Source organism: Manis pentadactyla, chromosome 9, assembly GCF_030020395.1.
Source record: "Manis pentadactyla isolate mManPen7 chromosome 9, mManPen7.hap1, whole genome shotgun sequence".
In the NCBI taxonomy this organism is placed as follows: Eukaryota; Metazoa; Chordata; class Mammalia; order Pholidota; family Manidae; genus Manis; species Manis pentadactyla.
The window spans coordinates 122,022,266-122,034,436 of NC_080027.1; the positions used below are offsets into that span (position 1 = coordinate 122,022,266).

Consider the following 12,171-nt stretch of genomic DNA (forward strand, 5'->3'; position numbering starts at 1 on the left):
GGTATTCGAGGAAGCAGGGGTACACAGCATGAGCAAAGGGGTGGGGAAACAAATAGCGCAGCATGAATGAACTTCAGGCTTAGAGAATGACCTGGAAGAATGTATGCTTAACTGCTTAGATTATAGACGCTTTTACTTTCTGATTTGCACATTACCATTTTGTCTGAAATTTTTACAATGAGCATGAACTACTTTCATAAGCAGAAAAAAAATCAATATGCAGAGAAACAGTGTCCTGTGTGTGGTGGAACTTTAAGAGCCTAAAATTGGAGATGGGGACTGTGAGTAGCAGAGGAGAAAATACAGGGAGCTGTGGAAAGTCCTCAAGGCCTAGAGAAGCTGCGCGTCTGACTCGGCCCCGGGCGGTGGCCAGAGCGCCCAGTATTGGACCGTCTGACCCAGGAAAGCCTCAGGGCGACCAGGGGGAATGTCCATCAGCTTGAGCTCATGTATTCCAGCTAGAGCTCCAGGAAGGAAGCAAATCTCTGGGGCTCTGGTTCCCACCCCACTCCCCCCAGCCCCCAGCTAAAGCTCCCACTTTCCTTTAGGCTGGGGACTGTGCTGAGGTGAAGCGCAGAGGTGGCTTCCCTGGCCGCGTGGGGGGAGGGGGCTCCAGATTCTGAGTTGGCATGTTTCTCCCCGCCTGTCTCCTCTGTTCCACCACCTCGCTCCCCAGGCTGGACCTGGGTCAGACCAGTGAAGGACAAAGTGCCTGAAGCTCTTTGAACAAGGTCATTTGCAAAAAATATTTTTGATCTTGCTGACCTTTCAAAGGAATTTTCTACAGACGTCACTTTTTTTTTAACCCCCTCAGGATTAATAGGATGTTCCTGCATTTGTCCTTTGCCAGAGGAGGGGGAAGGAACCTGTGAGCCGTTCCTCAGGTGGATCATTCAAATACACGGTTTCTTCAGCCATTCAGTGGGGTCTGTAGGGAGTGGCTGCACTTTGAGGGACACCAACTATGTCCCCAATCCAGAATAACTTCTCCTTCACTGGTGTTTGGGGCTTTATTTGGGGGCTAGGCACTGCTTGCGTGCTTCCTATAGCTCTCTTTTTTGGGGCAGGGGTCTCTACTACAAATGCCCTGGGAAGGCAAGGTCAGGAGGGGTGGGGTCCTGATAGCTGGGGGCAGGTGCGCAAGGAAGCATTATGAGCTCCACTGCTCAGGAGCTCAGAAGGGGATGGTGCCCGGGGACACAGGGGGCTGAGGAGAGGATTCCAGCCCACTTAGCGCCCCCTCCCACTCCAACATCCTGGTAAAAGCAGGGCCAGCAGGATGGCCTTAGAGTAATTTTCTGGGTCCCTTGGACCCCACATACCATTTCCCATTTCCCACCAGCGTCAACTACAACGACTTTGCCAGAGGTCATGCCCCTCAACCCAAGGTGTGGGGGGGGGTGGGCCGGGGGAGTCGGAGACCCCCAGGCTGAGGGAAAACGTAGCACATATGCTGGAGCCTCACTTTTACTCAGAGACTTGGCAGGGGGGCTGGGGGGATTTCATGTTACAAACAGAGGGGGACACTGTGTGGAGGGATGCCTCACTCGCGCACTTCTGAGGAACCACACACCTCTTCCGTGACTCCTGCCCAGAAACTGTGCCCACCACCCTCCCCCTTTTCCTAATTTATGCTATTTGGGGTCATCTGGTAGCTGCCTTTGGCTCCATCAAAACTGTAAACCTTTATTTATCATAATTATTTTTTGTGCCAGCTCTACATAGTGACTACGGCCTCCACTCTGGGAAGGACATTAACCCGACACATTCCACCCCCTCCCCTTTCTGTCAACACAGCGTCACTTTTATATCATCAACGTTTTAAGCCTTCTGCGCGGTATCTCTGGGCTGATTCTAAGAATGGCTGAAAGTCTCCGCTGTTTTTCTGAAGAAACACTGAGAAGGGCTGAGCTCCTCCTTCAGGCCTCAACAGGGACGATGTCCGGGCTCCCTGTCCTTAGGGGGCCTCCGTGGAAGTCAGAGCAGCACAGGGTGGGGAGATTATCGGCCCCATTGGGAGATAAAAACAGGAACAAGTCAACACCGGGAGAGGCAGCTGCCCAATGGAAGGAGGCCCGGTTACCGTGTAACCGGACCATCAGTCATCCTATCAGTCATCGCGTGTGAGTGACTGGCCGTCAGATCCTCTGGGCTGGGGCAGGCAGCAGGGGGGTGTGAGGAGGCAGAGGCCGCCCTGCCGGAGTGGGAGCAGGGGTACCTAGGAGGGCACCTTCTGGCAGAAGAGGAGGCTGGGGGCTGAGGAGCCTGTAGCCCCGCAGAGCAGATCTCGCTGGGTGCCGTCCTGGTTACCTTCAGCTGGTCAAGGACAAACAGAATGGGTGCACTGAGGTGCTGAGTATGTAAACATGGCTTCCCTAATTGAATGAAGATTAGTTGTGGAGACGTGCTTTTTGGTAGCTAAGAAAAAAAGAGGTCTGACTTTATATTAAGAGTATGGGAGTCATATAATGAGGGAAAGACTCCCCAAGAACACACATCATGTGATCCACCCAGTTGAAGTCAGAACAGGCAACATTAATCAATCGTGGACTGTTGTTTGGTGTGGGAGAGGTGGGGATTTATTGGGAAGGGGTAAGACGAGAGGGAACTTTCTGGAGTCATCACCATGCTCTGTACCTTGTGTCAGCATTTGTCCAAAGTCACACATAGTACACTTGAGATTCTTGCATTCTGTTGTATGTAAAACTTATCTCAAATAAAATAGATAACAAACACATTGAACACTTGTTAATGATACGGTGCTGAAGTATTCTCTAGGTGGGTGCTGAGGTCTGCACCGTACTTTTAGATGCATTCAAAAATGAGAGGGGGCGATGCCTGGACGGAGGGATGGATAGTTGGACGGACCTGTGGTAGACCACATAAAACACAATGTTAATGGTGGAATCTGGGTGGTGGGCACATGGAACTCACTGTAGAAGTCTTTCAACTGTTTCACTGTTTACGTTTTTCATTATAAAATGTGGAAATAAAAAGAATTTCAGTGTCAGGGAATCATCCTACTTCCTTAGGATCTTCCAGCCCCTCCCACAGGGTCGGGGTTCATTTGACTGGGTGGATTCTGGGAGTGAGCAGAGAGACAAGGAACTCCTGCCCGCTTTCCCCTGCTCTGTTCCCCAAGTTCACTTCCACAGGCACAGTGACCACTCCAGATGTCAGGGGTACTCTGGACACAGGGAAATGCTGCCTCTAATTTCCCTGTTCTAAGGACCAGAGTTCTGCCTCCTTGGCAATGTAATGCCCAGCAAGTGGGTGAGCCCCTCCCCGCTATATTCCAGGCCAGAATTCCCTCCTTCTCTCCCATTCCCAGCCACAGAAACAAGTCCAGGGTATAGTCCCTGTGTACTTCTCAGTTCTTTGATTGCTCTTCCTTCTGCCTGGGCCTGAAGGCATTCATCAGTAGGGAACACACACCTTATTCACCTGGCTGCCTCTGGGCAAATCCAGTTTAAGGGTCTCCCCACCCCCACTCTCATCCCCACAACCAGAGGGATACACATTGCTTACACTTTATAGAGACCATCATACTTCCTTTAGAAGATTCCACACTGTCCCTTCTCTGACCTTATACCCTCACTCCAGGAAGTTCTCCTCTGTGTCTAACTTAAACCCTGCGTGCTACCTGGCGTCCCTCGCTCTCCACACCTGGGTGTGCTCATGTCAGGTGCACAGGGCTGTGTTTGGCAACTGGTGGGGCAGCAAACTCAGGAGCACTGGGGCCAAACTAACCTTTCTTCCCCTCTGGCCCTTTGTCCTACACCCCACCCAAGCTCCTGCTGTGGCTGGGCGGCTGGAGGTGAAAGAGCGAGTCCCCATCCCCCCAGTCTCCCTGGGCTGAGGACTTCGCTCAGCCAAAGCCTCAGAGAACCCCAGGGCAGTAGATTCTGTGCAGGCAGCCTAGTGGGGTTCACCCCAGGTGGGCCCATCTGGGGCAGCAGCCCTGAGATGGCTCTTCCTCCCCAGACCCCAACTTCCCCAGACAAGTCTAGGCCTGCAGACCAATTTACTTTGCAGACTTGGAGTCAGGGCAGGAACTGGCTGGGGACAGCTGGTGTGGGAAGAACACCAAGCCCTCCACCTGGTCTGGGAATGGCAGGAATGTCCTTCCCATTGAGAGGAGAAGACACTGGGGCCTGGGAGGGTGAAGCAGTTCACCCAAAGTCTATACAATGCCTTCTTCTCTGTGTCACCCTCAATGCCCAACACTTTCTGAGCATAAGTCAAATGCATCATTTTTCAGCTTGGCAGGATACAGAAACGAGAGGACAAGGCTAGTAGTCAGGAATCCTCAGGTCTGATGCAAGCTTGGACATACCCCAGGTGTGGATAACTGGTCCTCAGTCTCCATGAAAGTAAAATAGGAATGAATAGCCCCAATCCACATCACAGGGTTTGGCCAACAATTAGAGAGTGCATGTGAAATCACTCTATACACTGGAAGTACTATACAAAAGCAAAGCATTATTAAAGCACTATTTTTTCTTAACTTCACTCATTACCTACTTGCTATTCCTAGGGAGAATGTAAGAGGGCTACGAGTTACCCACCCACAGAGTGCTTTCCTGACCCTAAAGACCCCCCCAACTCTTTCCCTATCTCCTCACTCTGAGCAGGAAAAAGAGGTGAGCCTAGCAGGTGAGCCCTCACCCAGGGAGGCTCGCCTTAACTGGGGACATCCATTGTGAAGATTCTGCTGTTGGAGCCGCACAGCGCTGAGGCCCCAGCCGACCCTAGACTGGGATCCAGAGCAGCGTGTGTCTGATGCGCTGTGAACCAAAGGCCCTCCAAACCTCCAGAGGGAGAGGCTCTGTGGTCCAGGCTCTGGGGCAGAGACAGAGAACCCAGGAAATGGGCCTTTATGGCTCTTTCCCAAGCCCAGCCCTGGGGACAGGGCCAACCCTGAGAGAGGGGGTACAGGACTACCAGCAGAAGCTACAGGGGCTGTGCTGTCATCGCACCCACGTGTGTGTTACAGACTAAACCCCAATGGAGCAGAGAGAAGCCCCGTACAGCAGCTTATAGAACATAGGGGTTTTTCTCTCGTCCACTAGTCTCAGAGTGAATAGTCAGGCTGGAGGGGCCCTTGGCTTCATAAGGTCATTCACAGGCTCAGCTTTCTTCCCTCTGTTGCTTTCCCACTTGCCAGGCCATTGTCATCATGCCTGGTGGAAGCTGGGTCGCCAGCCTGGCAGGAGGAGGAGAGTGTGGAAGAGGCCTCCCCAGACCTGAAAATGGCTCACCTCACTCTACATGCTACCGGTAAGGACTCAGTCACGTGGCCGCACACCTTATAAGGGAGGCTGGGAAATGGCCACACTGTACCCCACCAGAATGCCGTCCCCGATGGTAGATTGCTCACAGTCTACCGCAGCACCACCAGGTTGGGACAACACAATGCGACACAGATTGGAGAGAAGCCACCACTCATGCTTCTGTGTGACGTGGGCATGGCTGCCGGTCACAGTGTGCCCTGAGACATTGACCCTGGGGGCTGGAGGTCCGGGAGGCAGAAGAACTGAATTCTCAGGCAGGACCTCTCTCCATGGAGGTGAGCAATAGACAGTAAGAGTGAGTTTGGAGCAGAAACACCTACCCAGAGGCCCTCAGAGTTTCCCAAACCTAACTATGGGAAATTGCAGCCCAGGAGGGGATTCGGCGTCTGCGTTAGAGGCCCTGGGCACAAGACAGCAAAATGTGGGTAAGTCACAGCAGTGTGAGCTCACCAGCTGGGAGGTGTGGCTGCAAACGAAGCACCCCTTGGACACTTTGGACCTCCTCAGAGCATGGCTGAAACCGCAGTAAATGACGGCTCTGCTCATTGCCCTGGGGCAGGACCCAGGACGGGCATGTTTAGGCAGGGGGAAGCACTTGTGCTAGTATGCTCAGTACATTTGGTCCATGCCAGACATAATAGAAACAAAACACCAAATCCTGCGCTCCAGGAAGGTAGCCTCTTGTAAACCTTAGAGCCAAGTCCCTAATAGTACGTGGTCAAGTGCCTAGGTGTGGTTATCACCTGAGAGAACTACAGGAGTATGGAAACAATCGGAGCAAAAGGGAGGGCTTCATGGAGGAGGTGCGGCTTGAACTGAAGGACTTGGAGAACTGAGAAGGGAAGGGAGAACATTTCAAGCTGGACAGGGAGAGGACATAAGAGAAAGGACAGGGTTGGTGGGGTAGGCCCTCTGGAAAGTGCCAGATGCTGTGCGAAGTGCTTTTCCTGCATCACCTTATCTAATCTTCTCAACATCACTCTGAGCTAAGTACTGTTATCTCCCACATCTTACAGATGAGGAAAGTGAGAGCTCAGAGAAGTTCTGTAACTTGCCTGGGGAGCCAGAGCCGATCCCTGGACACGCTGGTTGCTGAGTCTGCCCTCAGCCTCCTCACCAGGGCCACAGTGGCATCAGAACTTCCCAGGCAGACTTGTGGCTGCCCTTGGCCAACAGCCCAAGTGGTCACATCACAGGCAGATGAGCCCCTGCAGCTCCCCGCTCTGTGGAGCAGTCTGGGTCCTGCCTGCAAGCCTGGCGCCCTGCCTGACCCCAGCGATGTCTTCAGTGGGAGTCCCAGCCAACGAATGTACCAGCATGACGAGATGAGCTAAATGCTCAGGAGGCTCCTGGGGAACAATGTGGCTCTGTCAGTGGCCCAGGCCCGAGCACAGTCCCAGATGGAGGGCAAGGACCAGCCCCGGCCGACAGAGGCGTCCCACGGCCTCAGAACCCACTTGTGCTGTGGCCTGTTTCCTGGGGGTTAGGACATATACTTCTTGAGTTTGGGACCTCAGAGCCACACAGCGAGCCTCCATCATACCCACGTCTGCTTGCGGTGCTGGGAGACCCAGAGACGTGGCTGCAGCTGGGGTCCCAGTGGGCTGGTCCCTGGTTCTGTTTTGCACCCTCCCCCTGGAACCAAGTTCCCAGGGAATTCCACGCACATCTCCCATCCCTCTGACTCCCAGAGGGAGAATGGGGTCTGGGCTGGTCAGGGCTGAGGAGACTGAGGCACACTGAGCGTGTCCCAGGCTGAAGCCATGGCTTGATCACAGTCCTCTACCCAAAGAGGACAAGCCCTTCTCTAGGGCTGAAAACCTGTCCCTGACCACGCTCCCACCTTTGCTTTAGCCCTTGGTGAGTCATTCTGGGGCAGCTTACTGGAAAAAAGGAGAGGGAGGAATCAGGGTGCTAAGTGCCCTGGCCTTGGAAGGTAAAAAAAAACAGCAATAAGAGACTGCCTTTGGGGAGGGACACTGATAAATTCCCAGACTTGCCCCTCAAACAAAGCCCCTGGGAAACACTCAGGGTAGACAATTTCCCCTCCACCCTCCCTTAAACGGAGGGTACTGCCAGCTACAAGACTGTTCTTGCAAAGGCTGCCCTCCTAGGACCTAGTGTGGGTCTAGCCCTGAAGAGTCCAGTTTTTTCCTCAGGCAGCAGGGCTCTGGATGTAGAAGGTGAGATAGCCCACTGGGCAAAGGGCCACGGGCAGAGGGCCAGCACAGGGCATGGGACGAGAAGGGGGCAAGAGGAAGGGGGTATGCCTGTCCCGAGTCCCACTCCCTTTTAGAGAAGCGTCCCCGCTCTTGATCAGCACCCACACCGCAGACACCACCACGCACTCACGCTCACACCCTCTCCACCTGGCGCCTCCCGGAGGCAGAAAGCACAGAGGGGGCCAGGGCTCCGAGGCCTGGATGCGGAAGGCCATGCTGTGCCGCTCTGCTCTGCTGCAGCAGCTGGGGGGCAGAGCCTTCCCTGCTCGTGCTGCCAACTGGCAGCATACCCCAGACACCAAAGGCAAGACCTGCAAGCACCCCCGACACGCCTCTTTCCTCGGAACAAGGGGGCAGGAGCCCTTCACTGGGGAGGGCGAGAAACGGTGTCACCCGACTGGGCTGTGGCTGAAGGACTGAAACAGTGGCGCATCAGAGAAATGATGGAGAAAAGGAAATGGCCTTGCAGTACGCAGCCAACAGTGGGGCACATGTGTGCCCAAAGGAAAGGAACTCACCATACAAAAGCACTTCCTTTTGCCCTGTGCCGCTTTTACAGGTGAAAAACTGAGCCTCGGGTTACTACTTTGCTTGAGGTCACATGACTAGCAATGCAGAGTCAGGAATTCAACCTGAAGTCTGTTCTTCCTGCTCTATCCTGGTGCCTCTCAAGGGCATGTGACCTGACCACGGGGAGCTGTTGGGGAGACCCTCCTGGAAGAGCTAGAGCAGCCCACATTCCCCCAGTAATGGGGTTCAGAGCCCAGCTGTCAGCGCTCAAAGACGAGAGGCCTGCGTGGTCTGGATGACAGGGGAGGAAGGGTTGGGTGGTGGATGATGGGCACCTTCCAGTTTTACTCTTTTGGAGAGAATATGAATAGGAAAGAGAAAAGGAAGGCCTCATTTTCCTGACTTTCCCAAGGTCACAAAACAACACCTCTGACCAAATCCTCTTGGTGCTCAAGCTAGGCCCTGGAGATGGGGGAAGGGCGTGGAAGACGAGATGACCAATTTCATGTTTTTCCAGCAATCTCAGTTCTCTCTGAATTGGGGATCTAGGCCCTCTACACCCCACCCTTAGAGGAGGCAGCCTCTACATCCAGGTGAACATGTACTTGGCGTCAGGGCCACAGCCAGCATTGCCACTGGGCGCCCTTCAGTCAATACGAATAGCCTGGAACTCACCCCCTCCGGTCTGCAGCCTCTTTTTCAGCATTCCCAGGGCAGTGTGTGCTTCCTTGAACGCCCTCGCTCAGTCCACCGATGTCCGGTTCTGAGCAGAATCGTTTCCTGCGTCTGGGAGCTGCGGGTCTGGTCCCCCCGGCAGCCACAGCCCCTGGGCGCTCAGGCCCTGGCACTGCAGACCTGCCTCCTCCCAGCTTCTCCTCTGACGGCCAGCTGGGGCTCAGTGAGCAGGACAGTCTCTCTGCAGCTGCCCCTCCCTGGGAGAGCCTTGTGTCTCTGGGTGATACTGAGAACGGGGAGTGGCAAGGGCCCCAAGCAACTTCCTGCCCCGTTAATGGAGGGGCAGCTCGGTTTGCGCTTCAGGGCCAGGCTGGGGCCCTGGGGTCCTGGGGCCCTGGGGCGAGCACCAGCCCCAGCTAGGCCACTGTCACTCTGGGGACCTGGCAGAGGTCCCTTCTGATTCTGGGGCCGCACGCTTCTCATCTGCAAAATAGGGGGATGACTCAAACAAACCCTAAAGGCTCTTCTCCCCATTCTGTGGTTCTGTGCCATGCCCTTCCCTGCAGCCCCAGAGGTCTTGGCCAGCTCCCCATCTGACTCTGTCCATGCCTTACCTTCCGCACTTCCGAGCCCTCCCGTAGCTTCCTGCCAACATTCTGTCCCCCCACTGTGTCATCATGTGCCCGGGAAGCCTCCCTCTGCCTGCTCCTTTCAGAGTCTTGACCTCCTAAGGACTAGGCCTCACGGGTCCTGTGTCCCCGGCACCTAGCGCAGTACTGGGCACATGACAGGAGCTCAGGTTCCCTGAGTTGAAATATTGGACACAGGTTGGCACCACCCTCCTCACCTTACCTCCCCTGTCTCCTGACCAGCCTAAAATGCTCACACCTGGGGCACTGAGCCCCCGGCTTCCCTGGAGAGAGAGGTGAGAGCCTCTCCTTGGGTATCTCTGTAGCCCCGCCAGTTCCCATGTACTCAAGGAACCGGCAGCTGCGGGGCCGGGTCAGATCCCGCCTCTGCAGGGCAGGGTGGTGTAGACTTTTCTGTCTGCAGCCTTGAGGTGTTTGCTTAAGTCACTGGGCTGCTCTGCCCAAAACATGCTCCTGCCCACAGCCTTGGCACAGGCCCCAGACAGGGCACACGTGCGAGAAGCCAGCAGGTGCAGATAAGGGCAGAGGCCCGAGGACGGACAGGGTGGCAGAATTGGTTTCTTCCTTAGGGGTCTAGCCTGAGTCTGCTCAACTGCAAACAAGCCGTTCCTTAGCTGGACCAGCTCGAAGATGAGCTCTGCCAGGAGGGTGCTTTGGCTTTACCTGCACAACTCAGTAAATCCCCGAAGCCTCTTTGGTGTGAGTGAGCGTCATGATGTGTGGAAAATAGGGCTGGAGAGGATGACCACTTTCTGGCGCAGAGGCGAGCACAGGCAGAGAACCTTGGATTCAGAAGTCAGAAGGCCTGGGGACAAGCTTCTACAAATAATGCATCCAGGGGCAGCCCCATCCAGCGTCCTCCTGTGAGTGGCCACTCTAGGGTTTAGAGCCCTGGCCTCCAGGCCCTGGCCATGCTCCCTCGGTGTCCCCTCCTGGGGGTGGTCTTCCCTGACCTGCCTGTCTTCCCCACCAGGGTGAGGTCTTTTCAGGGAAGAGATTGTGTCTTATGTATCTCAGTATCCCTAGGATAGGATCCTGAGGTGCCATAAGGGTTTTTAAGTAAATGAGTGAATGAATGAATGAATAGGGCTTTCAGCCCTGGGGTGAGGATGAAGTAGGTTGCTGCCAAGGAGAATCTCCTTGTTGTTTGACCTTGATGACCACTGTCACGCAGACTATAAGGAGAACCTGATAACTCGTCTGCTTTCTAGGCATTGCCTGCCCAAAGTTTAGAACAGGCCCAGCTATCCATGCCACTGGACAATGGTAAAGATGGACATGGACAAATCCTTGCTCTCTGGCTCTGCTCTGTTTAAAGACTCCATCATATAGTCATTCACCCATTCCACAAATCTATATTGAGCTCCCAATAGGTGCCAGGCACTGGGCTAAGTAGTAGGGATACAAAAGTGAACAAAATAGGCATTGGCCAACCCTCCTCACAGAGTTCTAAGTCTTGGAGACACACTACTGGCAGCTGAACGCGTAATTAGCATCCGTGTGATCACTGTGTCATCACCATGGTGAAGCAGAATGAGCTGTGGGGGCATGGCCGCTGAGCCAGAGCAGGGGCCTGGAGGAAGTGTCCGCGCACACATCCTTCCTGCAGCAGGTGGCAGGGCATGCTTGGCTGGCTTACATTCTAGCTTTCTTCAAGCCATTCAGGCCCCTGGCTACACCCTGACAACTCTGAGTGACCTCGGCCGTATCCTGAGTCACCACAAGCAACGCATCTCTAAACTCTCCCTTGGGTTGGGCTCACAGACAATTCATTCATTCATTCATTCAAAAAATATTTCTTGAGTCCCTGTAATGTGCTGACATTAGCTTATTTCACCTTCCCAGGAGGCTTTTCACCTAACTTTCAAAGGCACCCTACTGACGCCCCCTGTACTGATGCCAGCCTACATCAGAGCGTCTGTTTTCTCCCGGAGAGATGGACAGTGTTGCCCCAGATGTCAAAGGAAAGGGCTCCTGGCATCAGGTGGGGACTCTTCCTCCCAGGAAATATGTCAAGAAACTCCCACAACCCAGCCACCCACCCTTTCTGAGGTTCTCCCATGGTGCTCCGTGGGCACGGATGGCAGGCAGCTCTAACCCACGAGGCAGGAGGCGGCCTGAGCAGAGCCACGACCCACATGGACATGAATTCCTGAAAGTGACAGAGGCCTGTGAGTTAGCGTTACTGGCCTTCAGGTCACCTTACACGTAATAGCTTTAAATCTAGTTTCTTGAGTTGCTCACCATATCCCAAACCACCAGGCTCCCCCTGCACCCTATCTGGGCGTCAGGAGGGCCAGGCAAGTTTTCCCCTACACACTGGTGGCTAGACCAAGGCACGGGGCCTACAGATGATTTAGGATTGGGGGTGGAACTGGGAATAGGTAGCCACTCTAGCCCCAGATCTCCCGAAGGCCCTCAGGGCCTCCAGACATGGCTCATCCCCTTCCCTAGGGGTGTTCAGAGGTCTACTGTCCCCCCACACACCTCCAGAGCTCCAGCCTTCAAAGCAAGCAGCCCCAGGACCCCACCCCTCTGGGGGGCCTCAATGGGTCCCATTGTCCAAGTGGCTATTTGGCTTGACCCCAGCCCCATAAGCAGCAGGACAGCGAGCTCAGAGAGGGGTCTGCCTTGACCCCTCCTCAGCCTCTGCTAGCCGCCCTGGGGGAGCCTGTGGGGCAGGGGCCCCGCTGAATGTGACCTATTGTCTTCCGAGTGGATTTAGGAAGTGCCAAGCTCCCATCAAGCAGCCCTGCTCCTCAGGTGAAACAAAAAAAGGGCTGTTCATTTGGGAACTTTTCCCCCTTATCTCCTTTTCCT

The 12,171-nt window shown here is 54.6% G+C and overlaps 1 long non-coding RNA gene across 1 annotated transcript in view; it reads right to left on the minus strand.

Annotated features, from left to right (window-relative positions):
* Positions 1-12,171, minus strand: part of LOC118924706 (uncharacterized) — a 29,124-nt gene that overhangs the window by 8,974 nt on the left and 7,979 nt on the right. The gene's annotated exons all lie outside the window — the stretch shown is intronic.